The sequence below is a fragment of the Pongo abelii genome, chromosome 10, assembly GCF_028885655.2.
Source record: "Pongo abelii isolate AG06213 chromosome 10, NHGRI_mPonAbe1-v2.0_pri, whole genome shotgun sequence".
NCBI lineage: Eukaryota > Metazoa > Chordata > Mammalia > Primates > Hominidae > Pongo > Pongo abelii.
In genome coordinates, this window is record NC_071995.2 from 44,106,838 (window position 1) to 44,132,456 (window position 25,619).

At 37.8% G+C, this 25,619-nt stretch overlaps 2 long non-coding RNA genes across 2 annotated transcripts in view; one reads left to right on the forward strand and one right to left on the reverse strand.

Annotated features, from left to right (window-relative positions):
* LOC134759498 (uncharacterized) overlaps positions 1-25,619 on the reverse strand; it is a 105,783-nt gene that overhangs the window by 38,481 nt on the left and 41,683 nt on the right. The window lies entirely within an intron of this gene.
* LOC129049115 (uncharacterized) overlaps positions 9,825-25,619 on the forward strand; it is a 249,392-nt gene continuing 233,597 nt past the window's right edge. Inside the window, exons 1-3 of the long non-coding RNA XR_008511916.2 lie at positions 9,825-11,327; positions 13,360-13,396; positions 14,961-15,161. This is a non-coding gene — a long non-coding RNA (uncharacterized LOC129049115). The remainder of the gene's footprint in view (positions 11,328-13,359; positions 13,397-14,960; positions 15,162-25,619) is intronic.

Consider the following 25,619-nt stretch of genomic DNA (forward strand, 5'->3'; position numbering starts at 1 on the left):
AATAACATGAAATTATATAAAGAAGACATCTAGTCAGTATTTTCATATACATGGAGTTCGATACATATTTAGTACTTTTTTTTTTTTTTTTTTTTAGATGGGGCCTTGCTCTGTTGCCCAGGCTGGAGTGCAGTGGCACAATCTCAGCTCACTGCAACCTCCACGTCCCAGGTTCAAGTGATTTTCCTGCCTCAGTCTCCTGAGTAGCTGGGATTACAGGCGCCTACCACCATGCCCAGCTAATTTTTGTATTTTTGGTAGAGATGGAGTTTCACCATATTGGCCAGGCTGGTCTCGAACTCCTGACCTCAGGTGATCCGCCTGCCTTGGCCTCCCAAAGTGCTGGGATTACAGGTATGAGGCACTGCGCCCGGCCTTTTTTATTTTATTTTATTTTATTTTGAGACCAGGTCTTACTCTGTTGCTGAGGCTGGAGTGCAGTGGTGTGATCTCGGCTCACAACAGCTTTGACCTCCTGAGCGTAAGTGATGCTCCCACCTCAGCCTCCCAAGCAGCTGGTACTACAGGCACATGCCACCACACCCAGCTAAATGAGGCACCTGGCCTCATTTACTTTTTAGTGCCATGTTTATAGTCCTGTAGCTGTAATCTTAATCTGTACCTTAAATTTTCCACTGTCTAATTCCTTATATACCGTATTAGTAAATTACAGCATTGCTATATTGAATCTTCAGTATAGTACTTTTCCAGACTAACTGACAGCAAGCTTCTCTTGCTATTTTAGTTACTAATTCCTTCCCCCACTTTTGGGCAAAAGGCCAAGAGTATTTTGAGGAGATTATGATGAACCTACAATTTATTGCATGATACCATTAAATAGAGTTAGAGTGAAGTTATAATACATTTGCAAAGTGACATATCTAAAGGGGCAGTAAGCAGCAGACGTAAGCAAAGTCATAGAAATCCATTTATCTGCCAACACATTTATGTAAGAAATTACACTACTGGTCAGGAATTTCCTGCTGTATGTCATTTTTTTTTTTTTTCCTATGGAACTTTTCAATAGCTTGTAATGGGCTGTTGTGCCTCCTCTTCAGGCTTGGCTGTTATCAGTGCCACTCAGATATCCCTTCCTATTCAGTGTGGAGTGCTTTGTGACACTTATGAATGGGTGCACCTATTTTTTAACTATTAGAATGTTGATTTATATCACAGAAGACTCATCATTTCTGCTTCCCTACACATAGGCCTGTTGTAAGAATTTACTGGTTTCAAACATGTATTAATTATTTGAACTTGCAGGAAAAGAATGCCATAAAATTGAAAGCTACATGTGAGTTTTATAAGAGATAACTTTCTACCAAAATAATATGCAAAGGTAATAATTGGGGAAATTTTCTAGGCAGATGGGGAAAGAAATTCGAGTGTTTCTAATTATGTAGATAATGCTGAGTGAAAGGAAGAGCACTGTAGAAGGAATACTTGATGTGTAGCAGAAAACCAGAGTTTGAGTCTAGGCTCTGCCATCTGCTAGGTGAACGTGGGCAAGACACCTAGGGCTTCGGTCTCATGTTCTTCAGCTGTAGAAATGGCCACTGAATCATATTTCTTAACCTCTGTTTTATTTTATTAGGAAAAATGTAACACCCCAGGAAATTTTAGTTTGCAGACGTGGTGTAAAACTTTACTTATGCAGCCTTATTTCAGTATGCTTGCATATACAAGCTAAGTGTTTAGCACTTTAATGTTTGCACAGATAATTGGCAAATAGAAAGTAATATAAAATAAATAAGTAGATTTAATGTTTTCTGATTTTCAATGGAGAAATATGGTTATATATATTTTTAAATTAGATTCAGCAGTAGGAGATTCAATGAATTAGTTAGCCTCCTAAACATAAATCAGCTTCATCCTTCTCCTCCTTTTTTTTTTTTTCAATTTTATATCAACAAACTGCCAGGAATGAGAACAAAATTAATATTTCCTGAGAATGACTTTTGCATCAGTTGCATACAACTGATGTAAATTGTATCCTATGAGATATTTTGATTCACCTGAATTAAAACTTCTGATATATTATATGGGCCTAAAGATTAAAAAAATTTTTCTGACTTTCTTTCAGACCTTAAAAATGGATTTAATTTCCAGAAATGCAAGTGTGGGTAAATACAGAGATTATAATGAAATACTTCATTGTGCTAATGGATAAAAGGAGAAAATCAACTAGAGATATGTACTTTTGAGAAGGAAAGGACAAAATTATCACTCTCAGTAGGTGATACGATTGTCTATTTAGTAAAACTAGAAAATCAATCGTAATACTTTTAGAAACAATAAAAAATTTAGTAAAAAGACAAGTTAAAAGTTAAAATATATGAAACTCAATAGCTTTCTTATATACCAAATATTACCAATAATAAAATATAAGGGAAAAAGAAATTTATTCTCACTAGAACATACACTGCATGAGGACAGAAACCATTTTTTTTCACAGCTGCATCCCCAGCTCCTATAACAGGGTCTGACACATAGTAGACACCATAAACATTTGTTGTGTAAATGAATTCCTGGTAACAAAATATCACAAAATTATTAAGAATATTCTTAATATGAAATTCATAGGATCTTTAATCCTATATTTCATGGAAAACTGGTATGTGAATTGAGTTGGTGAATTCTCAGAAAGAAGGATAGTGGTTATATTTAGAATGTTTTTTCCACCAGACATGGATTCATTCAACAAATATGTTTGGGGATCTACTCTGTGCTTCGTGGTGTTCTAGGCACTGTTCTAGGCACCAGATAGACAAAAATAGACAAAAATCTCTGTTTTCATGGAACTTATTATCTCATTTGGAGATATAAACAATATGCAAATAAATAAGTAAAATAGATAGGATGTCAGATGGTGCAAAATGTTAAGGAGAAGAATAAAGCAAAGAAAGGGCTGTAGAGTTCCAGGGTTCGGACAGGGGATGGAAGTGGACGGAAGTGGCAACTGTGAATAGGGTGCTTAGGCAAGATCTCACAGACAAGGTGGTATTTGAGTAAAGACCTGGAGAAGGTGAGTCATGTGGCTATCGATATTAAAAGCTACAGTAATTAAAACAGTGTGGTCTTAACTTCAAAGAGACACAGAAAAATAGAACAAAATATTGAGTTCAGAAATTGGCTCAAATATATGTGAAGATTTAGCATGTGATAAAGTGGCCAAGAAAATGGACTGTTTTGAAAGAGTGCTGGAACAACTTGCTAGCCATTTTGGGGGAAAAAGGTAAGTTGGGATCTTGCCTTATCCAGACAAAAATTACAAATTTATAAAAAGTTTTCATGTTAAACCACACACATTAAACAGCTGAAGAATATTTAAGTATGTATTTTTATACAGCCTTTGACTAGAGAAGGCCTCTTAAAGCATAATAAAGCCAGCAAATGAACAGAATGGTCCACAGATTAGACCATATAAAAGTTTGAGGTGGCAAAAATAAAACAATAAATAAAAAATTAAAATCACCACCAATAAAAGTTAAAAAAATACATATTACAGAAATACTATATTTCCTTATTCTAGTCCCCACTCTCTTTCAAAAAATGAACAGAATGGTCCACAGATTTGACCATGTAAAAGTTTGAGGTGGCAAAAATAAAACAAAATAAAAAATTACAATCACCACCCATAAAAGTTAAATTAAAAAAATACATATCACAGAAATACTGTTATTTCCTTATTCTAGTCCCTGCCCTCCTTCTGAAGTTAGTGTATACATTTAATGTGGTAATGTCTCTTTCTCCTTGCTCTTAGGAACTACTAAATTTATAGTATGTATTCTAATAAACTGCCTGTTAGAGAGCAGACTAAGGTATATAGAGAGCTTTAAAAAGCAACATATTTTTGCATACTCAATAGCAAAAGTAAAAAGAGTATGAAAACAGTTCACAAGGAAAGAAATGCAAATAACTAAAAAAAGGGAAGAGATGTTAAACCTTTTGAGTAAAAAGGAAAGGTCAGCTGAAATTGCATTGATATGCAATGTTTTACGCATTGGATTGGTAAGCCCTAAGAGGATTGTTATGGGAGGCAATGGGAATATACAACATTCTCACTTACCGCTAATGGGAGTGTGAATTTGTACAGCCTTTCATTAAAACTGAATATGTTTATGCCTTTTAAATTTCCTTGGATTTTTTTCCCTAAAAGGATATAATTGAACAAGTGTTCAAAGATAAGAATGTATGTACAAAAATGTTTATCTCAGCATTGTTTGCAATAGTAAATAACTGGAAATGATCTTGATGTCCATTAATAGAGAAATGGTTAAATAAGCTACAGTAGAATGCTATGCAATGTGGAATGCTATGGAATGCTATGCAGTTATTATTTATTTATATAGGAAGATGCCCACAATAAATTGTTTATTAAAAGGCAGATTACTACAGCCATTTTGGAAGATAGTTTGACACTTTCTTACAAAACTAAGCATCCTCTTATCATATGATCCAGCAATTGTACTCCTAGGTATTTACTCAAACTTAACTCCACACAAAAACCTGCACATAAATGTTTGCAGTGGCTTTATTCATAATTGTCAAAAATTGGAAGCAAGCAAGATGTCCTCAAGTAAATGAGGATAAAACAAACTGTAGTATATCCAGATAATGGAACATTATTCAGTTATAAAAATAAATGAGCTATTAAGCCATGAAAAAACACTGAAAAATCCTACATGCATATTGCTAGGTGAAAAAATAGCATTTGGCAGTCTAAAAGGCTACATACTCTATGACTCCAAGTATATGACATTCTGGGAGGGGCAAAACTATGGAGACAGTAAAAAGATCTGTGGTTGGCAGGGATTGGAGGAAAGTCAGGGAGGGATAGATAAGTGGAGTGCAGAGAATTTTTAGGGCAGTGAAACTATTCTGCATGATGCTGTAATGGTGGATACCTGACATCATACATTTGGCAAAACCCATAGAGGAATGAATCTTAATATACATTTTAGGTAGTAATGTATCAATATTAGTTTATCAATTGTAGTAAATGTACCACACCAAAGCAAGTTGTTAATAATAGGGGAAATTGGTGGTGAACAGAATGGGAATATATAGGAACTCTCTACACCTTCTGGTTAATGTTTCTGTAGTCCTAAAACTGATCTAAGAAAGTCTGTTAGTTAAAAAAAATGCACGTATGATCCTCTTTTTATAGTTGTGTGTGTGTGTGTGTGTGTGTGTGTGTGTGTAGGGGGATGTGTAGAAATAAGTTTGGAAGGATAGCATCAAAATGTTAAGAGTGGTATCTTCCAGTGGTGAGATTGTGAGAGATTTTCACTTTTTAATTTATGTCTTTTTGTACTATCTACAATGTTTTATATTCTTATGATCAGAAATAATACAATTTCATTTCAAAAGCAAAAACATAAGACAACAGCACCAACTAAAAAAGAGAAAACTAACAAGAATAATAATAAAGTAAAATGAAAAAATAACCCATAATTCTACCATCTAAAGATAACTACTATTAACATTTTGGTATATATTTCAGGCTATTTACAATAAATTATGTAATACGTGAAATATATAGATAGGTAGATACACACATTAAATACAATTTTACAACACAATCATAGTTTATATATGTTCCACAGTGAGCAGATCTATGCGGACCTATCCCAAAGGCTTAAAATTTACCCAACTGAAAGTTGACTTATACATTTTTCATTTACAAAATACAAGGCTCCTAAGTTGTCTAACTTATCCTGTGATGACTAGTGGCTGCCAGGATTATGCAGATATTTTCAGAAAAACAAATATGCTTAATACGTCTCTTCAAGGTAAAAATGACATTTTAATAGTGAATGAGAAAGCAACTGCTTTTCTAACTTAATTTGCTGTTTTGAAAATGGGTGTGGTAGCAGCCTCTGAGGTTGCTGCCACTGATCCCCTCTTCCTGGCATCCATGTCCTTGTCTAATCCCCTCCCCTTGAATGTGGGCTGGACCTAGTGACTCTAACAAACGTTTGAATGTGACATAGGACTTCAGTTCGTTTCAGCATTTCAAACAAAACAACTTCGTATTCATATAATATTTCATAAAATTCTTTCCTATGCATAGTTCCATTCAAGCATCCCAACCTCTTGAAATAAAGAAGAGATATAATATTTTTTTCTGTTTTAAGTGAGAAAATTAAGGGCTCAGAGAGATATTAAATGATTTGTTCAAGGCCTGTCTGACCAGATGGCTTGTACCACAATTCAAATCCTGCTCTGCTGACTTTAATTCTCAGTCTCCTTCATTCTAAAGGACCATTCTACTCTTCAGTCTTTAGACTTTCCAGAGTGGAGTAAAAAAGTGGCTGGCTGAGTTTTTGTGGTCTCAGATTCTGGTCCTGTTTCACTGTAGCACAATATTCTAGTCTGTATAGAGTGATTCCTCAATTGATGTTTGTTGATAATATGGAAATTTCATTCATAGCAAATTGTGGTGTTGTTAAATACTGTCATTACTTTACTTATCCACATAACTCTATGTGAGGTTAAGATTTTGGTAACTATCTGGCTATTTTGATCAAGGCAGGTACCTGGTAATTGATGTGTTAAGGCATTTTTCTCCCAGAGTTATTGGATGACGAAATCATAGAAAATTAAACCTAGTAGCAAACATTAGATGTGCATATTTGAAGACAGTTTTTTATAGCTGTACTATGAGTTATTTTTTTCTGTCAAATATTATTTATGAGGAATGTTGAGGTAACTGGAGAGGAAAAATGTCATAGAAAACAGTTCCCTTTGGATGATCTAAGAGGTTCATGTTGTATATAATGCACCTCTTATCAGAAAGTTATTAGTGATACCATTTCTTTTCTGGTAAAGCAAAGCAAGTCTTCATTTTTACATATTTAACATCTCTGAGTTACTTACTGATGTCAGAGAGGGTATCCTTGATGTATGTTTATTCATATATTTTCAAAAAACAGTACACAAAATTTTCCATTACTGAAGAAATAAATCCACAAAAACCAAAGGCTTAAGAATATTCCTTTAAAAAGATATTTTATTGACTTTTGTGCATTGGGGATTAACCAAATCTGTAACTAGAGATTAATCTGGAGAAGGGGGAGAGAGGAATAGAATGTGAATGGGACAGAGGCAGAGGAGGGAATGTGTGGGAATTAGGGCATTAGTGCTGCTGGAAGGGTGTGAATATGACTCGTTGAGGCTTTCTGAGTTTGCCAGGCTCTGTGCTAAGTGCTCTGCATATATATCTTCTTCTTAATCTCTGTAACAGACCTATGAGGTGACAGATATTATTATCCACAGTTTTCAAATGAGGAAACTGGCTCAGAGGTTTCAGTAAATGACCCAAGATCACACAGCCAGTAAGTAGCAGTCAGGATTTGAACTCACAGATGTTTGCACCTCAAGTCTGTGTGCTTTACTGTACCGCATATGTCTATCTACAGAGTGCTGATTTTACAGATATTTCCCCCAACTTGGCTATTGGTTAACTGTCCGGATTTGTTTTAACATGAGTAACACATGCTCCAGTTTATTTTTATTCAAAGATAAGTGCATATAAAGAGATGTAGATCCTTTTATGGTTTGCTGAAATTTATTTTGTACTTAGTTCTCATGCATCAGAAATAACCTTATTAATTGAAAATAGACCCATTAATTACTGTGTGGGATGTGAAAAACATGCATTCTTTGTAAATTTCTAGTTTTTCCTTTGGACTATGGTAATTTGCATTTGACCCTATAGTCCTATGCTTTTGGCAGTAGCCACAGATTTCAAGTATTAGACATAAATGAAATACTGTATGTGATTTTCTATATCGTATGGGAGGAAAAAAGTCAATCTGGGGGACAGATCCAAGTGATGTGAGACTCCAGCTGAAGGCTCAGGTCCCTCTAGGGAAAGTCACAGCAGCCTGACGGTGTAGGAAAATGGCACTCTGCTGCTGTCAGTTTACTTGGCAGTGCCTGGCAAAGAGCACAGGAAAAACACCAGAGCAGCAGTGAGCAGTTTTTCAGCTGCCAGAGAAAAAGTTTCACAAACTGGAAATTTTACAAAGGTACACTAATGTCTCATACTAATTTATTCATCAAATATTTGTTGCATAGTATATGCTGAAAATACAGTGCTGAATTAGTCATTGTTCCTGCTTTCAAGGAACACACGGGCCAGACGGGAAGACAGTCTATAAATTTTAGTAAAGGGCGTCAAGGGCCATAGTCACAGGGCCTTATGCGAGCACCTAGGAGAGGTACCTGGTTTCTCTGGAAGTACTGGGAAATGTTCCAGAAGAGGGAATATCTGTTCTAAGCCAGACTGTCTATATAATTTGCGGAGTCCAGTGCGAAATGAAAATGTGGATCATTTGTTCAAAAACTATGAAGAATTTCAAGATGGTGACAGTGGAGCATTAGATAAAGCACAGACACTTCTAATTGAATTTCCTTCTACTTAGACTGTAATACCCACAATGGGAAAATTCGAAACCATTGTTTAACAAAATGAACCCACTCTGGACATTTATGCTGTTTGTTTCCTTTGAAGTATTATTACTATGTAGCAAAAATCTAAGGGTCTACAATAATGTATTTAAATCAGCCTGGTGTGGCCATGATAATTTTGGAAGAACAATATTAGAATGGGTCATGAACGTTTAGTATTTGTTGCATTTCTCCCAGAAAAGGACAGTTTCTGGGAACTTTGGGGAATATTTAAATACTTTGTCCAGCAGCCTGTTGCCTCTGAAACAAATAATTTATGGAAATGATAAAAAGCAAGTGTTAGTATGTTTGCTGGAAATGAAAACAGAAACCCTACCTGTTGATTACAAAAGCAGAGAACATGGTATCCATGGAATATTGTATTACAGTATTTTTCACAACTACTCACTGTACCCTTTAAGGGTTGTATAATGCCTGCTGGTAGCAAGGTAGCCATACGATTTATAGTAATTCCCTGTGGAAGGACTCTGTCTATCCTTCTCACTTGGCCATGTGACTTGCTTTGGCCAATGGAGTGAAAGGATGTGATGTAAGCCATGTCCGAGTAGAAGTTCCAGGCAAATACTTTAAGGGCCATGGCAGTTGGCACTCTGCTTTCTCCCTGCCACAAGTTCAGCATGTTCCCCGGAAGAGTTCTTTCTTCAAGCCTGGATCCTGAATGAAAAAGCCAGGTGGAGCACAGTCATGGCCAACACATGAAATGTGAATGCAAAGTAAACCTTGGTTGTTAAAAAGCCATTGAGATTTTTTGGGGTTATTAATGACCATAACTGGGTGAAAATTGGCTAACACAGTGTTTTTATTTATAATAGAGCAATGATTCACAAATACAACATTTGCCTAAACAACATTCAGCGATCCCACTCCTCTGGGGAATGACACTGCTGTAATAATGATGATCATATAGGTTTTTCCAGAGGCAGATACACTGGGAATTCTGCTAATGGTAATCTGATCTGCTGGGAAATCAAGCTGAGTCCTCCAGGCATGAGTTGGGTCTAAATGGCTAAACCCCTGTCCTCACTTCCCCACCTGGTCCAGCTGCTTGCTGCCTACTTGATCTTGGACAAGTTGCTAAGCCTCAATTCCCCAATTTGTAAACTTGGAATAGGACTATTTACTTCATAAATTTGTTAGGACAGGGTCAATTTCTATTTCTTCTATATCAATGCCTGTTTCCCACGCAGTTTCTACCCCTCTGATTAAATTAGCTCTTGTTTGACTTTGTCTGTCATTTTTAATATAAAAGAAATAAGACATTTGTAGATTAATATTGAGCTTCTCTTTGTTTCTCCCCTTTGTTTCTCTCTCTTTGTTGTCTATTCTTTCTTCAGTGACAACAACTACCTCATAAAGGGTATATACTTTATTTTGATATTGGATATATATGCATATGCATACATAAGTTAAAATATGCATAAAACCATGTTCTGTACACAGGAAAAATTTAGGATAAAAGAATTAGTGAAATCTTCTTTTCTTAAAAGGATTATGGTAGGGGGAAGTGGGTTCACTTCTCCGTATGAAGCTGTTAATTCTTTTATGTTACTTGGCAAAGCTTGCTTTCTTTCTTTCTTTTTTCTCTTTTTCTTTTTTTCTTCCTTCCTACCTTCCTTCCTTTCCTTCTTTCTTTCTTTTTCTTTCTTTCTTTCTTTCTTTCTTTCCTTCCTTCTTTCTTTCTTTCTTTCTTTCTTTCTTTCTTTCTTTCCTTCTTTCTTTCCTTCTTTCTTTCCCCTCCCTTCCTTCTTTCCTTCCTTCCCTCCCTCCCTCCCTCCCTCCTTCCTTCCTTCCTTCCCTGCCTCCCTCCCTCCCTCCTTCTCTCTCTCTCTCTTTCTTTTTTTATTTTCTTTCTCCTCTCTTTCTTTCTTTTATTTTTTTTGAAGCAGGGTCTGGCTCTGTCATCCAGGCTGGAGTACAGCGGTGTGATCTTGGCTCACTGCAACTTCCACCTCCTGGACTCAGGTGATCCTCCTGCCTCAATCTCCCAAGTAGCTGAGACTACAGGCATGTGCCACCAAGCCCAGCTAATTTTTGTATTTTTTGTAGAGACAGGGTTTCACCATGTTGCCCAGGCTGGTCTTGAACTCCTGAAATTAAGCAATCCGCCTGCCTCATCCTTCCAAAGTGCTGAGATTACAGGCATGAGCCATCGCGCCTGGCCTGACAAATTTTTCTAATTGTCACTATCGGCCAAGTCCTGTCCTACGAACTGAGAATAAAGAGTGGAACTGGATAGAAAAAGGCCTGTTATCTTTTAGCTTACCTTCTAATAGGAGGAAGCAGACAATAAACAATTAAGCAAATAAGTAGATGCAATAAAAGGCCAAAAAACATGAAGTAAGAGTCCTTGGGAGAGCTCTCTACTGAATGGATAAGAATAATGTGTTAATTTATAGCTGTTTCAAGGAAGGGTAGCAACATTTATTGAGTACCTGCTAAGTTTCAGCTAGTTTATCTGTACTGTTTCATTTAATAATTGTAATAACCCTGTGAGTAGGTCCATTTTATAGGTCAAAAAGTGGACATTCACAACTAGAAAGTCAACTAACTTACCCACAATTACCCAGCTGGTAAATTCAAGAGTGGACCTCTAATTCTTACCTCCTACTTCTTCCTCAAGCCCAGTAATCTCTTTTAAGTAGGAAAAACATATCTCTTTCTGCTTACCCTCACCTCTATCCTCAGTTAGGCTTTTTTAGATTATAAATGATATTTTCTTAGGATAAAGTTAAATTTCAGCTTTCCCTGCATTTACAGGAAATATTCTTTAAAAACAGAGCACTGGACTTAAATTCTGGAGAACTACCTTCAAACTACTGTCCTGCTACTCAACACCCATGTGGTTTCCAGTAAGTCACTCAACTTCTATGAGCCTGTTTACTCATCTGTAACAGGAGATAGTGCCAGGTATAAGGTTTTATGATCCCTAGTTTTGAACTGGCGGGGTCTGGCTTCACAGATTTTACTATACGTTGCACACTAATATTGCACACTGACATAGAGTCTCTCTCTGGTGATGTGCACAAGGATTTATATAACTCAGGTCACTTCCACAGCACAGTGACTCAGAGCCCCTGGGGTATGAAAGACTGAATCCCTAAGTCTGGCTCATAAGCAGTAAGGTCTCCTTTTCCTCTGCATTTTACCTCAGTGTTTTTTTTTTCAGGCTGGGAGAGTTTGCCTCTGGCGTGCCTCTGCTCTTGAGGGTAAAATGGGCTCAGAGTGACTTTAAAGGCTGCTCAACAAAGGCAGGAACACCAGAGAATTATCATTTTCTTTTTCTTCAGCTGACTGGATAAGTGTAGCTGTAATAGAGTATGGTTCAGGAGGGCAAAACCACTTTGGAAGAAACCTTGAAAGTGATTCAATTTCAAGTCACAAGATCAATTATGTGAGGTTCTAGAACTACTGATACTGAGTTTTACAGCAGATTCATGGCACAGGTTCAGAAGGTGATTCAGGATGTCTCTTTCCTTGGACATTAAAGCTCATTACCTGAAAATTACTCAGCCTTGGCCCTTAGGGAGATTTTAAGTGCCCAGCTTAAACGGCATAATCCTATTTAAAATACCAAGATTGCATGATAATGAACAACATCGAAAGAAAACACTTGTCTGGGTCAGATCTCATCAATTAGACAATTTCCAACAGAGAACACATCTCTAGATAACTATATGTCTGTCATATAAGGGATATATGGACTTCTGGCTGTGTGTTTACAGTAAATTATCTCAAGAAAACTAGGCAGCACGTAGAAAAGAGCAATGCATTCCCACTTTTTTAATGCTCTTGCCTACAGTCTTTGATGGAATGAACTTCATTTGATGACCATTTCTATTCATGCCTGCAATTTGGGAATGTTAAATCCTATCTCATAGGAGTGTGTATGGGTAGCATGAACTAAGGTAGATAAAGTCTTCACGTGGTGTTTGGCATGGCGTACGCGTAGATTGGACGTCAGTTTTCTGCTCATGCTTTGCTCTTCACGTACCTATCTGGTATCTGTATGTGCTAAGCTCTGAGCCTTACAAACCATAGGGAGAGATGTGCAAACTTGCCCTCAATGAGCATGTTGTCTAGCAAGGAAGATGAAATGCATAGACAGACAACTAGAGGTGGGGTTTGAGGGAGCCCAAGAAATAAGCACGCTTTTCCTGGCCCAGTTGGTAACAAGGAGATTGAGAGAGGGTCCCAGAGGTCAGTGGATTCTGGAGAATGTGGCATGGATGTGTTAGCTCAGGGGACTTGCCAGTCCTTCAGTCAGGCAGTAAGAGGACATCCCCAGTTGCCAGCCATTGGAAACCTAAAGAACTACAGGCTTCCTGGGGTAGGGGGACAGCATGGGTGCAGAGGGCAGACAGAGGTGCTGAGCAATCGCACTGGTTGAGAGGGGAGTATTGCTATTGTGGCACCTTCTCCACATGGACGCATGAAACAGCAGAAAGGGAGAAGGAAATACCCCTAATAAATTTAGCTTGCAATTTTAATTGAAGGGCTAAGAATAACTGACATTAATACTCATGCCTCATTACAGGTTGATTTATTTGGTTCTCAAACCATGGCTCTGTGTCAGAATCACTTGTGGAGATTTAAAAAATTACAAATACCTGGCTCCACCTGTTGGAGATTCTAAACCAGAGGATTTGGGAAAAGGTTTAGATATCTACATTTTAAAATCCCACTACAGGTCATTCGGACGGGCATCCAGGGTTTTGATCCACAACATTAATTAAGCAACGATAGGCTTGGTTAATCTTTAAAAATACAATAGTCTTTAAAAAGGACCAGTGCTAATTGCATTACGCTTCTGTGTAACAAAAAAAAAAACAAAAAAACAAAAAAAAAACCCCTCAGATTTATTTGTCCTTTCTGCCAAAACAGAGATAAGAGAAGATCAAGGGAGTAGACAGATAAAAAGGTAAGTCCTGTGTCTTCTGTCTTAGGTTTTCATAGAAGTAACCAGAAGATATATATTTTTTTGCTTATCTTTTTTCTGTAGTTAGTATGATCAAAGCTAACATTTCAAAAGCCGATCTTCCCTGGAAACATGAATAGGAACATAATACATTCAGCTGCAGTTTTACTTAACTTTTAGTGAGTGCCTACTGTGTGCTAGAACTATGCTTGGCAGTTTCCTGTGTCTTCCCAGGTGAGGAAGTCAGGCCATAAGTGTAGTAGGATTAATGACAGCATTCTGAGCTAGTGAGAATGTTTAGGAACCATGACTTAACAAACATTTATCTGCATATGATTCTCACTGCTGATGAAGATATGGTGATGCTGCAGCACGTATGTATTGTGGAGACACTGAAATTTAATACAACTTTTTGAACAAAAATTTGATAATGTGTCCTAAGAACCAGATCTATATAAATGTTCTTAACATTGCACTCATTATTTCAATTTCTGAGAATTATCTTAAGGAGATACTTTTTTAAAATTTATTTATTTATTTATTTATTATTATTATTATACTTTAGGTTTTAGGGTACATGTGCGCAATGTGCAGGTTAGTTACATATGTATACATGTGCCATGCTGGTCTAGCATTAGGTATAAGGGAGATACATTTTTAAAGTAACATGTTTCAGGTAAGAGGAGAATAATTATAATGTATTTTAAATGTAGCTGTATCTGGAAATTACATAAATTTTAATCATTAAGGAAATGATAGGTGAATTATTGCATAATGACTTTTAGACACTTAAATCTGGTCATTATAAAGCCTCTGGAGGAACAGGTAAAATGCTTAAGACAAAAAGCCAAAAGAAAAAATATGTACCACGATAGTAATTAAAAGTTATTCATTAATGTTGGAAGGAAGTGTGAAGATGGGATGTAGTTTGTATGTGGTAGTAGAATTCTGAGCATGTTTTCCTTTTTGGATGTGGTGGATGCGCATTGTCCGGTCTCCCCAGCATCCCTTCCCACCCTATATGCAGCTAAGAGGAAAGGAAATCTTTCACCTGTGGCCAGTGAGCTGGGATGCAGTTTGCCTGCAGTCATTGGCAGCCTTGCTCCCCCCTTTTTTTTCCACTGCCAAATGGAGGAAAATTGCCTGTAGTAAGAGATAAAAAACTAAAAATCTAGAGAGAGGCTGGAGTCAGAGGGATGAACAGATGTGTGGAGAAAGGGGTAGAGAGATGGACGGGCCCACCTGAAGAGACCTTTAAGTTGGCAAGACAGTCTTCTAAATTTGGCACCTATGTGACCCCATACAATTTCTTTCTTATACTAGTTAATCTTGTTCTAGTCTGCTGACAATCAAAAGAATTCTGACAATAGAATTGGTTTAATTTTTAAAAGTTTTTAATTCTATGTTAGAGTCTGCCAAGGTTGTTGTTTGTTTTTAAATGAACCTTCTTTACTTTCTGAAGTACTAGAACATTTTGTACTTGTGTGTAAATACTGCATTTATGAATCATTTCCCATTATTTTACTGATAGAATGTTGGTCTTTATTGAACTGTCATTTCCTTTCAGGTCTTCTTCTCAGCTTTTCCTGCAACATAGCCACATTAACTGTTTTTCCACATCCTGATTCTGACAATAGCCATCCTGAGAATGCTTTTGGAAACGGTGGTCTGAAACTACAATGTGGATTCAAATCTGTATAAGGCAGAAATGTATGGGGAATTCTGAAATCAATCAACAAACAGTAATTGAGCACCTACTATGTGCCAGGTACTGGGCCTACAATGAAAATAAAAGTAGACAGAGCTCCTGTCCTTAACATGCTTATCTCTGTCTGTGCTGTGCGCATTCACTGGAGGTCCAGGGAGGCTTAGTCTGGGAGTATATTTAGCACTTAATATTTATTTAATACATCTGCAAAAGGTCAACAGGATAACAAGCAACATTTATGGACCTTTAGTAAGATAAGGTCTGTGCCATATCTTATTTTCCCCATTTTACCAGATGAGGAAATGGAGGTGCAATGAGGATATTTAATGTGTCCAATATTACAGAGTTAATAGGTGCCAAAGGTGGATTTAACCTGACACAGTCTGGCTCCTTACCATAGGATAATGCTGCTTACAAGGTTGTAAGAAATCTGCTCAGAAATGCTGAATCTGTTAGTTAAATTAATTTTTAACTTTTTTTTGGAAAAATATGTATTAAGTTAAATGTTGGTGGTGAGATATACAGATATCTGACTGGAATAAGATGACAGGAGATTCCCTTTTCAACTTGCTATAGTTTGAGTCACAGGAAAAAAGTTCTGAAAAAATTAGTTCATCCATTAATTCATGTATTCAACAGCATTTTCAGCATACTACCTGCTACTAAGCAAATTTTGTAGAAAGCACTTGGTTTGTTAAGGGTAAATGGAACAGAAACAAATCCTTAAAATATAACATAGGATGGTAAGTTCTGTAATAAAAGGGTTAAAAGGGAACTTTGAGAGCATTAAGAGGTGAAAGGAGGGGAAGGAGGGAGGAAATGTTATGAATTGTTTGACAAGTAAGCTAGGCATTGAAATATGAGGAGGAATTCTTCCATGGACTTGGGGGTGGGTATAGGAGTAGTGGTGTAGAAAGGGACTTCTGCAACAGGATCTGCTTCTAAGCTCAGTCAATGGTGTCCTGAGAATTGCAAGTGGCTCTAAGACCAGGACGAAAAAGATAGGTTGTGCAAACCGAGGGAAAGCATTTGGAATTGTCTTTGAGGTCAGGGCTATATAAACTCTTTTAATTGCATACACCTACCAGTAAAAATAACTTGAGCATATACTCTTCAAATATGTGTTTATTTGGATATATTTATTTTTATATATACACTATCAGATTAGTTTCTTATATCCCTTCGGAAATACACACAGATGTGATTAAATAGGAAATATTTAAAGATAATGTTAGTTTTTGCTCCTATAAAATTTTCTTAAACATTAGAATGAATAATGTGTTTGAAAATGCAGATATGTTTTTGAAAAATTTGATTTAACACTTTATGATGGGGTAATTTAAAGGACTGGTTCTAAGTTCAGTTTATTTTGATTTCTAGTTTTAATTAAATCAAGACACTTCACAAATAAATACAGTTCCAATTGAAGGAGTGTTTGTTGGCAAGACTAACTAAGTCATAATGCAGTTTTTGCAGTTTTTATTTTTTCAGTCTTAAACACTGTACTTAGGTTTTTCTTGAAATGTAATTAATAACTTTCTGTTTTTCCTGATATCATTTAGTCATTCTTGTAAACTCTTTGGAAGATGTTGCGTTTTAGTATTTTTAGTAGTTGGTTCAAATTCATACTCTTCATCTGAATTATTTAGACACAGGCTAGAAAATTCTGTTTCTAATCTTTTTTTTAATGTGCAGATAGGAAAGGTTTTTTTTTTTTTTTTTTAATGAGACACAGTCACATTACTTTTAGCCATTAAATCAATGATGAGGAAACATTTCCCCAATTGTATGAGTTATCTCTTGCTGCATAACAAATCATCCCCACAATTAGTATGGTAAAACAACAGACATTTCTTTTCTTTTTTTTGAGACGGAGTCTCGCTGTGTTGCCTAGGCTAGAGTGCAGTGGTGCCATCTCGGCTCACTGCAAGCTCCGCCTCCTGGGTTCACACCATTCTCCTGCCTCAGCCTCCCGAGTAGCTGGCACTACAGGCGCCTGCCACCGTGCCTGGCTAATTTTTTGTATTTTTAGTAGAGATGGGGTTTCACCATGTTAGCAAGGATGGTCTCGATCTCCTGACCTCGTGATCTGCCCGCCTCGGCCTCCCAAAGTGCTGGGATTACAGGCGTGAGCCACCGCGCCCAACCGATATTTCTTATCTCATAGTTTCTGTGGGTCACAGATCCCAGGAGTGGCTTAGCTGCATTATTTTGGGTCAGAGTCTCCCACAAAACTGTGGCTGAGGGGTTGGCCGGACTTCCAGTCAGCTCAAGGCCAAATTGACTGAGGCTCTGCTTCCAAGTTCCCTCACGTGCCTGTTGGCATGCCTCAGGTCCTGGTCAACTGTTGGCTAGAGGTGGTAGTTCCTTGCCATGGGCTTCTCAATAAAGAGAGAGTAAGAGAGGGTGAATAAGATATAAGTCTCAGCCTTTCTGTAACATAATCTCAGAAGTAACTCTTTACATAATCCTATTTATTAGAGTTACTAAATCCAGTCCATATTCTAGGGGAGGGGATTACATAAGGACATAGATACCAGGAAGAGAAGATCAGCAGGGGCAACCTCAGAAGCTGCTAGCACACCCATTTTCAAAGCAACAAATTAATTTAGAAAAGCAGTTACTTTCTTATTCACTATTAAAATGTTACCTTTACCTTGAAAATACATATTAAGCATATCTGTTTTTTCTGAAAATATCTGCATAATACTGGCAGCCACTAGTCATCACAGGAAAGGTTAGACAACTTGGGAGCCTTTTCTTTTGTAAAAGAAAAATGTGCAAGTCCACTTTTAGTTGGATAACTGTTAAGTATTTGGATACAAAATAACTAGCCAACTAGTAGGACAGTTAATTTGATAAAATTAAGCCCTTTATAAAGTAGGTTCTTGGCAAGTCTTTTAAGTTCAATAAACTTTTTCATCAAACTTAAAAGACTTGCCAAGAACCTTCTTTATATATAAAGGGCTTAATTTTATCAAATTAACTACTGATAACATCCTCTAGCATGTGGAATGCAATTCATTCCAATATTCTGAGAGTGAAGAAATAAATGTGGATCCCCCTATCACCTCTCACTTGTGGAACCCTTTAAGAGTTCTTCCTTCAGGGAAACTCAGCTGGGTTAGGTGAGGGCATCAGTATCATTCCATACACTCAACATGCATACATTTAAATTACTTTCTAATTATTTTCTTTTTCGTTTTGCTAAAGAGTAGGAATATGGAAAAATCGGAATGCTAGCATTGTTTTTCTGTACCATATGTATCATCTGGTGCTTACCCCTTTGGAGACGTCTGCTCTAGGCCAAGGGTTCTTAACTCAGGATTTATTGCTTATGGATGATTTGTTTTCAAGGGATGAAAAAAAGTGACCAAAGCTGTAATCAGATCTCCAAGAAACCATTAAGAACCACTGCTATAGGTAATGAATAGATAATGAAAAATTGTACAAAGGAGAACGTGAAGGGATTTAAAGTTTAGGATGCTACTTGTGTGGCAGAGTGGAGGGTGGCTTGGAGAGACCAAGCCTGGAGGTAGGGCAGTGGAGGGTTCACCCCCTCAGTGAGGCAAAAGGTGACAAGGGATTGAACCCAGGCATTGTGAGTGGGATGGAAAGGGGAAACTTGTGGCGCATAAAAGTCAGCATGTGCCACAGTGAAAGGCTGCAGGCTCGTGAAGCCACTAAGCGGGTGTTCATAAAGGCAATTTATAAAGAAAACATGTCCGCAAGGGGAAGTCAGATCTCAGATCTAAGACATTTCAGGTCTTCTGTCCCCACTTTTTTTTTTTTCTAAACCACACTGTTCTTTCTTTTATTTTTTATTCTTTTGTTATTTTTTTCCCCTGGAGATTCAAGCTGGGAGAGAAAGGAGCGATTCAGTGGCAAGTTATCAATATTTTCTAAAAGAAACCTAGCCATTTAGTAATAGAAGAAGGGTGTTTGGAAAGAGGGGCTGTGGAATAATATTGGAGCCCCAAATAAATCTGTGATCTGCTAAACATCTTCTGGGTTAGAAAATAGAATTGATCTGAATTCCACAGTTGTGGCTTCTTTAAGAAGGGTAAGATGTTTTAAAGTCCACCCCCCGCCCCACCCCCACCCCACCCCCCAGCTTTCTTCTGGAATTTTGATTTCTTTCCTTCTATTGTGATGAGCATTGCTTTGGTTTTGTCTAGGCTGAGCTATGTCTCCTGATCAGTCTCCTATTTCTGCTTATATCATAAAGGCACATTTCTGTAGTGCTTCATACCTTACCCAGCCTCTTCACATAGGCTTTCTTACTTAACCAGCTCCTTGGGCATTGCTCTGAGTGTCCAATTCAGCTGAAAATATCATCTGCATGGCATTGCTGTCACAGTGGATTCTCAAAGTTGTAGTTGTCATTTTTTGGAGGTTCAGATAAGAAGATGAGTGGGACACAGGAGCAGTGCACTTCCCCCTTGAAGTAATGTGGGGAAAGAAAAGAGGCAGCTCCGTTTCAACAAGAGCCTCTTTTCAGTCCTTGCATGGCCTCATGTTCCCTGACATGCTAACCAGTCCAGAAACAACAATGTCAGTGCAACTGGCCTTTCCCCACTGCTTCTGTAGAGGCTGATGTTGTTCCTGTGTCCCAGCCAGGGCACCATCCTAAAGAACACGGAGCCAGTGTGCTGTGGGAGTTGAGGCTGCTGTCAAAGTTGGCCAGTTCCTTTCCAGACACAGTCACTTCCCACTGGAAGTGAGCCAAGCTGGAGCATGGGCAGGGAGAGGGTAGATGTTCTGTACAACATCTACCTTTCTAAGTGGCAAGAGGCATTGTGGATTGTTCCTATGAGATTTTGTTGACTGGTAAGATTTCTTCTATTAGTGGCAATAAAGTGAGACCTTATGCTGCAATTATTTCCAACCTGGTTGATTTTCTCTCTGTAGCAGAACTCCTGGCACATGGCTACAGGTGTGTAGGTAACCCGAAGATATCTGACTCAGTGATCATGTATTTTGGGAAATGGAGAAAAAGAACTCTTAGCTGGCTTCAGAGTCTGGTTTCAATCTTGTGTGGTGACTCTTGGGACTTATTTACTGGATATTTAATTTTTCATTTGAAAAACTATTGTAGAGGTCTATGAAGACCCTCTCCCCTTCCCTTCCTCCCTCCCTCCCTTCCTTCCTTCCTTCCTTTCTCCTGCCCTCTCTTCCTTGCTGGGAGACAAGGGAGATATTCATTGATGAGTTACCAATATTTTCTAAAAATATCCAGTAATATATAGTAATAGAAGAAAAAGGGTGTTTGGAAAGAGGTGCTGTGGAATAATGCTGGAGCCCTAAAAAATCTGTGGTTTGCTAAACATTTTCTGGGCTGGGAAATATAATTGATTTGAATTCTCCAGCTGTGCCTTGTTTAAGAAGGGTGAGTTGTTTTTATGATTTTTTTCCTCCCTTTTTCTAGATCTATCTATCTTTCTCTCTCTGACTCTCAAAATTTTAGGTATAGTTCTCTTTTCCCTCTCTCCTTGTCTCTCTCTCTTTCTTTCTTTCTTTCTTTCTCTTCTTTCTCTCTTTCTTTCTTTCTTTCTTTCTTTCTTTCTTTCTTTCTTTCTTTCTTTCTTTCTTTCTTTCTTTCTTTCTTTCTTTCTTCTCTTCCTTCCTTCCTTCCTTCTTTCTCTTTCTCTCTTTTTTTCTTTCTTTCCTTCTTCTCTGTTTCACATCAGGTAGAGCTGGACTGTAGTTTCCTCAGTGACATACTAATTGTGTGCCTTGAGGAAGTTGCTTCTCTTCTCTAAGCCCTTGTTTTCTCATCTGTAATGACATCTGCTTTATCATACAGTGATATTCATTAATCATCAAGGATTGGAAATGATGAGTAAAGCACTAGAATAGTGCCTGTCACATCAAACGAGCTCGCTAAATGAGAATTATTATTTTCCTATATAAATTTCACCCATGTGGCCTGCAGTGACTTTGTAGAGGAGCAAATCAAGGTTTCTTGAAAGGGATATGTGTGAGTCTCATGACTGTAGTAAGAAGCACAGCCAAGTTAGTCAACAAATGTTTATAAAAGTATCCATTGACAACATAGTGATGTTGTATTAAACGCTGTACAAAAAGCAAAAATATAAACTTTCTAGTTATTAAAAACTTGCCATCATATGTGGCAAGACATGGTAACAAAAACATTTAGAATTAAAAAAATAAGTATTTCTGTAATTTTCTAGATCCTCTTCTTATAATTTTTAATAATTTTTAAAAAATCCTGTCATCCCTAGATGTCTCTAACCTTTCAGAGATCTCTATGGGGCCAATAATTCACTTCTGGACCTTTGAAGTTATATGTTGGGGTTTGGCTTTGGGACATTCTCATTCCCATTCATGATAACCATGAGCAGAAAGCTGACTCATTACCTGATTAATACAGATAAACAAGTAATGGGGAGAGAGTGCAATATAATTCACATCTGCCTTAATAAATCAGTTTTATTTAACTCTTTGGTTTGCTTTGACTGTGTGAGTACTGCAGTGTTCTGGAGGAATTTGCAAATCCCCTCACCTTTGCTCTCTGCTCTTAGAGGGTTACCTTCCCTGTTATCTCCTGACATCCCTGCTTTGTTATTTCTTGTCAAACCTGAAGCCACCTCTCTGTTCATCGCCCACTGCCCTTCAGAACCCTTCCCTTGAAGTCTTTCCAAACAGGTGCTGTCCTGCTTCATTTCAGACCGACATTCTGCTAACTCTTGTTTCTTATAGATGTTCTCCCTCCCGAACACTGACGTGCCTGTCTTTATATAGCCCTAACTGCCTTTATGTTTCCATGTTCACTACTTGGTGTTTACCAGTATTTATTCTGCTTCCTCCAGGAGAGCTTGTGAGGATAGGGATCCCATGTTGCTTTTTTATGTAATGCCCTACATTGTTATAAGTTAAATGAATTATAAAGACAATGGATAAAGGGCATATCTAGGAAAGCTCTCAGTATACTTCTTTTTGTTTTTTAGTGTAGCAATTTTCATCTTAGTCTGATAATCTTACTATTAATAAAAACTTATTAGGCAAAGGTTCCAAATTATATCTTGCAGGAACGTGTACAAGTTTGGACTGGTGGATGACTCATTGACTCTGAAGAATTAAATAGCAGTGGTTTACTGAGACAGTCAGCCTGAGAAATTGAGAGAGAGAGAGATCGAGAGATACTAAGTCCTGCTGCAGGCAGAACCCATTAAGTGAGGCATTCCTGGGCCCCTTGTAACTTACCAATAACTCTCCCCATTTGTGTGGTACAGATGGCAGGAAGGTGAGGACTCTAGGCTATCTGATGGGAGAATGAAGAAAAGGGACCACAAGTACTCCTCCCTCTGTCAGCCTCATGTCAACCAGTAGTAGTGGTAATTACCACCATTGCTGAGCCCCTTACTAGAGTAATAGCAGTATAGTAATAGTATAGTCCAGACACTATGTTATTTTAAGAAAATAAAGGCTATCATATTTAATCCTCACAAACCACCTCTGAAAAATTTTCACAAAATTTTATACAAGAGAACACAGAAGCTCAAGGTCACACCATTAGTAAAGCATAGAGTCAGGTTATGTGTCCAGGTCTGTCCAATCTTAAAGCCTGTGCTAAGTCTCGTCCTCACCTATTTACCTGTTTATTTTGACTATTTTTGTTGTTGTTGTGGTTGTGTTTCCTTTGGGAAGGGGGAGGATGGAATCTTACATTTTTTTTGACTTATATCCGGGACTTAGCATGTTAGGTGTGTTCTCAGTACATTTTTGCTGAGTGAATGGGCGAGTCCAGTCCAGTTGCTCTATGATGGAATGTGGAACTGAGCAGTGTGGTGTCTAGGAAAGGGCCATGTTGAGGAGGTAGGAAGGAGGCCTAGGTCCTAGTTCATTCTCTCTTACTAACACATGATCTTGGGCAGGTCACATACATTCTATGGGCTTCAGAGTGTTACCTGTGAAACATAAGGGGGCTAAAGAACAACGTAATTTCTCCAATGCCTGATTCTTGTGAGGCATGGAGAAAAGGCCACTAGATCGCTTCGAACATGTGTTACAGTAAAAGAGGCCGATTTCATGCTTGGGATCAGGAATTCTGCTCTCTCTTTTTATCTTAGAAACCTATATTTATGATTTATGATAAACTCTTTCATTTTCCTGTGCCATTCCTCCCATCTGCTGATGAAGATAGAGCAATCCCTGCATCCTTCCTGGCTATTTCATGATCTTAAAGTTTTATAGAAGACAAAAATTTAGTAATAATGTAGCAATAATATGATTAAGCACAATAATCATAAAAAAGACCACAAATATCATCTAATGAAAACTCAGCCTCCTCTTCCTTCAGCTTCCTCTTCCTCAACTAGAGAAATGCTGAATTGGGATGACATTTAATGTTCTGGTTTAAAGACAGGTATTTTAATATCATGTAAATATCAGTGCTTATTGCAGTTGAAGAAAAGTATCAAGAAAATAACAGATTATTCAGACATAGACTTATATGCTACACAATTACCCCAAGTCTACATTTTAACTGATTTCACTGATGATTCCTACATTGAAATAATTTTCAATCACAAAATTACTCTTGTTTCTTAAAGTGAATTATTTTGTGAGAGGCTAGATTTCAGATATATATATATGTCTATATATGTGTCTATGTGTATATACATAGATACATGTTTATACATATACAGATATACATAGATACATTTATTTAAAGTTAATCCTTTATAAGTCAGCCAACATAATGTTAATAACATAAACACACACACATATATATGAATATTGTTAACATTATGTTGGCTGACTTATAAAGGGTTGACTTTAAGCAAATTGAGTGTTGAACTTGATGGCCTTGACCATCTCTTGGATTTTTCCTGGGCTCATAATGATCAAAATATACATATTCCAGAAATAAAAATGTCCTTAGGGAATGACATGAAACCTTTAACATGAGTGACCCGTGGAAATGTTGATTATTGATGCCTTCCAGGTGTGGGAGGAAGAGAGACAATCTGCCAAGTGCCACATTCCGACATTAGTAGGTTTTTATGAGGGAGAAAGCAGGTAGAGAGGTGTCGAGTTACTAACACAAGGCCACACAAATGGCAAGTGGCAAGGATGAAATGAAGGCCCAGGTCCTTTGAGCTTCTTCTTCTTTTTTTTCTTTTAGAGACAGAGTTTCATTCTGTCACCCAGGCTGGAGTGCAGATGCAGTGGCATGATGATAGTGCACTACACCTTGGAACCCCTGGGCTCAAGCCATCCTGCCTCCACTGCCTCCCAGTAGCTGGGGACTACAGGTGAACACCATCCTGCTTGGCTTTGAGCTTCTCTTTAACTACTTGCTCTCTCTACCACACCCTGACATGGTTTCCTGCTTCTATAAGAGTGGACAACCCTTTCTTGGATTTGCAAGGTTAAGATAGAGCATAACTGAGAACTTTGCCCACTGCTTAAATAGTTATTAAGTGGGACTATCACTTCATCCACTGATGGCAGATGGTAGGAAAGGGGTGATGCTTTTGAGAAGCTAAGTAGGGTGAAAAGCTATGCTGGAAGAAATTGGTTTCTGGCATTATATTCAGGAATATAGCAATTTATTTGCAAAACAAGTGTTAGTGGGGTGTCTTGGAGGGCAGGGATGAGAGAACTTAAGGGTTGGATTTTCTCTCAAAGGTGCTTCATTTGGCTGAAGCCTGTTTCCTCCCAGATAATTTTAGTATTGGACAGGCTCATGATGGATATATTTCCAGGTGTCTACTTTAGAGATGTATGTAGAGATCTACTCTTTTTCCTCCAACATGTTCTGAAATTCTCCAGTCTATCAGACCAGCATTCTTTCTGCTGCAATTTAAGCTTACTTCCTCTCCTACTTCTGTTTAAACTGATAACCTTGCCCAACACTGGTTAATCCCAAGAAAGATACTGGGACAAAGGTATCTATTAGAACACTCTCTTTTGGCTTAGTCGTCTTCATAATTCCTTTTGTAGGTGACTGGTTATCTTGATCTCTCCCACAACTGGTTTGGAAGCCTGCTCAGCAGCCCCTGTCACTCAACTCTCAAAGATCACTTTTGTTATCAAGCAAATACTAAAACAGGTGGAACCTGCCACCAGTAATATGACCCACTGAGGAGAGAAGGTGACTCAGTCTTGGCAGCTCAAGTCAGGCTTGAGAGAGGTGACTGTGGGAATCCAAATGAACGGCTTATTTCCAAAGAATGTGCAAAATTCCAGTGTCAAAAATGTGAACAATTCAGTGCAACTGGACACACCTGACACACCTCTGCGGTCTCCTCACACAAAGCCACCTGCTCTAAGTCAGCTTCAGGAGAACCTTGTTTTCTAGCACCCACAGGAGCAGTTCCTACAACTCAAGGGAGAGTGCAGATGGAAGGAGGGTTTGCTCCAAGGCTCGATATGCAGCTCAGAGTTGGAAGAAGAGTTTCCAGTGAAGCCCATGATGAAAGTTGATTATGAAACACTGACGTTTCTCACTTTTTTTACACTTTCATTTTGGTGACCTGTTATCAGTAA